The sequence below is a fragment of the Cicer arietinum genome, chromosome 6 (genome assembly GCF_000331145.2).
Source record: "Cicer arietinum cultivar CDC Frontier isolate Library 1 chromosome 6, Cicar.CDCFrontier_v2.0, whole genome shotgun sequence".
Taxonomy (NCBI): domain Eukaryota; kingdom Viridiplantae; phylum Streptophyta; class Magnoliopsida; order Fabales; family Fabaceae; genus Cicer; species Cicer arietinum.
Window position 1 is genome coordinate 36,197,516 of NC_021165.2, and position 5,562 is coordinate 36,203,077.

The window sequence follows — 5,562 nt, forward strand, 5'->3', positions numbered from 1 at the left end:
TAATAAAATAAAATATTTATTATTTATATCGCTCATTTAATATAATGTGTATCAAACTAGTACATCATAGAAAACATCCATATAACGAAAATTAATCATAAAATTTATTAACATATATTTTATAATAATTTTAACATATCAAATTAATTATTTAAAATCTTATTTAATTAATAAAATAGTTTATCATAAAATTTAGGGTGTTACAATTCTCCCCTCGTTAAAGAGATTTCGTCCTCGAAATTTGGAGTGAACAACAACCGAACTGATTCACTCTAAAGATTCAAACTTTGTCTATAAACATATTTAAGGTATTCACTATTTTTTTAAGCACAATATGTCCAAAAATAAATTAGTTTAGCATCATAGGCTATCATGACACAATAAATCAATTAAACACATCATATTCAACAACAACATACCACATTCAGTTGCATTAAATAACACATATAATACACTTTCAACTTCATTTAATTTCTCAAACAATTTTGTATCAATTTTACTCTCCTTAAAGAATGTCTAAATCAAAAAAATATTTGCTCTACAGGTTTCACAAAAGTTAGACATATAGAAAAACATTTAGAATATTTCACACCTTCAAGAATTACAAATAGAAATGCATATAGCAACTTAATGACATACAATGACTTAATCTTTAAAAAAAATTGGGTGTATAATAATAGTGAAATAAGATAAATATTTTCACATATAATTAAACACTCTCAAAGTCCAACTTAATTTTCAAAGTCTTATAAACAAAATTCATTTATAGAAATCATACAATAGTTCTAGTCCTTATGAAATGAGATAATATAGAACAAATAAGATACTAACAAAATGTTCTTATTCATTTTAAACAAATTAGTTACAATATCAAACATACTTATTTAAATGTTTAATTTAAGTACAAACCACTAACCAAATATTCGCGTCACGTAATCAATTATTAGCATTCACATGTTTTTTTTTTAACTATTTAAAAATAAAATTAAAAGGTACTTCTAAAAAAATAATGAGTTATCGTTGTCTCTTTTATTGACGATGAGTCATCGGGGTAGGTAGTCCTTCTTGCTCATGTAGTCAACTACTTAAGGAAACTATAACTGTAATCATTCAAATTCAAACATGGGTAATTAAAAGTATCTTTAATGTGGTTCAAGAGTGCGAAGGCGGCGCCACAACTCCTACTCCTTACTTCAAGTTAAAAATTCACTTAATTACACCTTCACAATAATTTATTTGTAATTTACAACTAGTTACAACAACAAAAGAAAGACCAGTAACATCAATATATAACCAATAATTCGATTGAAGAAGTATAAAACTATTTCACTTTTAGATGCTCTTGACTACTCTAACTCTATACACCAATTCCAAAAAATTAGAACACTTGAAACACGGACAATTTAATATTTACATAATCATATACACATTCAAATAACTAATCCAAAAATTAGCACCAAGATTTTACGTTCATCTCATAACTCAAACGATGATTCTAAAAATGAAACATATTCTCATAGAGGTCTACTCCAAATTGATCACGATTCAATTTTCTTTTACATTAACCATCACTTAAAAGTTACAACAAATGGAAGCACATATAGATTTTCCAAGTAGAAGATAAGATAAATAATTATTTACTAGAAGATACAACACATTACCAAACCAAATTGAATCAGGTAGTGTAAAAACCACTTTAAGGTTACAACACATCATTCTAAAAATTGATTTCTATACTTAATTATTATTAAAAAAATATCACTAACCATTTAGCACCCAAAAAAAAAATTAAGAATTCTAAATTTTTCTTTAAATTATTTTTCAAAAATTCAAGTCTAAATAAAAACAACTAAGATAAATCAGGTTTCTAGATACAATACAAATAAAATAAATCACGGTATTTTTAAAATCTATAAGATTTCTAAAAATTCATTCGTACTTTAATCATCAAAACACATTTCTAAATAGTTAATCACCGTAAAAATTATTATTTTCAACTTATATTTTGAAAAAAAATTTAAACTATATATATAGATAGATAGGAAATTTTCCAATTAATTAACACTTCCAAAATAGTTTCCATTTATTTTCTTATTTTATCAGACTTACAAAAAAAAATTGTATATTTATATACATTAAAGTATTGCACATGACACAAAACATAAGACATGTTGGTTATGATAATGAATTAAACTAATTCATAAATCTACAAAATAATAGCCTCCCGTCACACTAGCTACTCAACATGCTTGTTGATACATCCCTCAGTTTCTACCAGGCCACAAAATTGGTCCAAAACATAACACACCATCAATTTTTAAATATTTTGGAGTTATGTTCTAATCTTAAAATTTGAGTCTCAAATAAAAATTGCAATTTTACAATTAATAAAAAAATTGATAAAATAAATTTTAGTTTATGTATGCATACCAATCTACATGATGCACTCTACGCATACATGATGCACTCTACACATACCAATCTAATGCATACCATTTTGTTAGGTTAATTCATATAACAAAAAAAGATGTACAATCAACATGTTACCTTCCTATATTAAACTCAAATATACATTTCGACAGTGAAAACCCAACAACGACAATTCTAAAAAAAAAACAAAATCTACTCGTAAAATACATCAATTATAGAATCTAAAATTTAGATAAATTTTCAAAAAAAAAAAAAAAATCACTATTGAGAAGACTTTTAAAAACTTTATTTTTTTTTCCTTCACTTTCTCAATTAGTAGACATTTTATCAATAGTACTATTGTAAATCACTGAAGAGTTCTTAAAATCTAAAACTCAAACACCGAGTCAAACTCTAATGAGTTCATAATATCATAATCAAACAATCAATCATTTCAAATAAATATCGCAACACCCTCACACGATTCAAATTTCACACCAGCCCTTAAACCAATATAACAACAACTCTTTTCAATTTTCTTAAAAACAAGACATAGTAAAATATGTTGTAATTTTTAAGCTGTTTTAAACATTAAATAAAATCAGTAGTATATAATTATTGTTATTTTATAAATCAAAAAAATTTCAACTCAATTTAATTTATTTAAAATAATCAAGAGTAATTCAAACAAAGTTATTTTCATCATACAAAATAAGTAAACTTTAACTCCTTCAAAATGTCATTTTTTAAAAATTTCTAAGTTCTACCAACCTCTAATATTTAAGAATTCCTATTGCTAATAATATGAATTTCATATTATTTAAAATCACGACGGACATTCTAAATTGTTTTCAAATCAATATCAAAACTCTACTCATCTAGATACAACCATCAATACTTTCAAGTGATTTAAAGTTAACATTCACAATTTAAAATCAATCTTTTTTTTTCTTAACACAAGCCAACATAAAATCAAAATAAAAACTTTTTTAGTTAAAATTAAAACTTTAAACAAAAGTGACATATTTTTTATCTAACTCAAAGTTTAGAACGAAACATTTGTTTTTCTTCTCTAAATTGAGTTTCAACAAAAATAATAATAATCTGTACATAGTAAAAGTCAATACTTGAAGTTTTAAACATATAATTATACGGAAATCAATGTTTCAATCAATTAGTTATTAGATCATACACTTTAAACAGATTCATATCAAGACTAAATATTTTAAATTGATTAAGTGTGAAAATGGAACTTTAAAACAATTAACTGGCGAGGTCTGACATTTGATCATTAAGATTACGTGAATAAGATTAATACCTTGAAACATACAGCAAGTCATCAAAATTATTATTTCCAACTATTCACATAAAACAAGAGTGCAAAAATCATAGTTCGGTAGACAAGCAATAATAAGCAACAAGTAACTAACATAATCTTGTCAACAATTAAAATTAACTCAAATCTTAACAAGTAATTTCATGGTTTATTTACTCACTTAGGTAGGAATTTAGAAGCCATAACACAATTAGAGTAAGCAAATAATAAACAGTTAATTAGTAATCTTGAAAAAATGTATAATAATACAAAAGCATATAACACTTAACACAATAATATAACAGTAAAAAACCATCATAGTGAAAATAATTATTACACAAGAAAACACAATGGACACGACTGACATTCCATTAACACTGAATCGACATTCGACCCACTCGGCATGATTTGACAGACCTGCTCTGATACCACTAATATGACACCCTAAACCTCAAAATAACATTTATAATAATATATACTAAATTATTTGAAGAAAACTTGCAGCGGATAAAGAAAATCAGTTAAAGAGATTAAAAACTTTAATATCTAATTTAGGATATCACGTTTCTCTAAATACACATGTAAAAATTCAACCTTGTTCTTCAATTAAAAAAGTGGAATATCAATGAACTTGATTTAACTATAATTTCTTGATTTAATTCCTAAGACTTACTCGTACTAAGTCTTCATATAAAAAGTCATATGTAATAACATAAGTAAAATATACATTACAACTCTTAATTCCCGGTATCACCTATCAGAGAAGGGTTTCTCCCAAACTTTAACTTCGAGACTCATTAACCTGTAATAACAGTGATTTCACAAATGCAGGGCCAAGCCAGTCAAACACAAACAACGAAGGAGGTGTGTTTTGAAATCATGTCGATAGTATAATATAAATAAGAGGAATACGCAATTAATCATCAATAAACCGTATCATTACACAAACATTCTTCAAGGAAAAACATCACATTGTATAGTCAAAATCAAGGAAAATCAATACCCTTCATTGTAACATCAAATTATCGCAGAAATTATTATCACACATAATACATATTAATCACAAAAAAACAATCACAAGAAAATGCAAAGCTACGCATGAGCTTAGACTCTACTTAACAATGTGGTACCATTCTAACTCTGAAGTACTTGGTTAGGAGACTTGATACTATGCCACCATCCCGGTGGACGGACAATTCAAATTGGCCATGTCCTCATAGATCCCCTCAACTCAACCCGAGACACATATACGTGGAAATCGAGGTAAACGTGTGTTGCATGGTAGTTCCCGATATTTGGAGTGCTACCTCTAAGTCACCTAAGAATTCCCCACCCGAATACCTCCAAGGTCTAACAATCTTGCCTTAAGGGTCGACAACAGACCGCCACGATCAAGCTCATTCAGTTGTACTTCCCCGGAATCACTAGGCTTGTCCAGCCCTACCTTTATGGTGACAAAATAATCTTCACTTCTCAAATTCTCAATATTTATTTTCTCCCCTCGTTGGCATATGATACTCCATTAAGACCGTCATCTCAAACACAAATTAGAATCACAATTATTTCACCAACTATGGGTTATTTCAATATTGTCATCACAAATTCACAACATCCTTATCATTAATCATATCTCATCACATAAACTCATCACAAATTTATAACATCATTATTATTAATTATACATCATCATAATCACATAAACTTATCAAAATGAATTCACTTTTTATTATCACATCACATAGACACGTCTAATCAAACATATACATAAAATTCATTCGACATCCAATATCACAATAATAGCAAATATCTCACATTTAATAAAAATAAATCACACATCA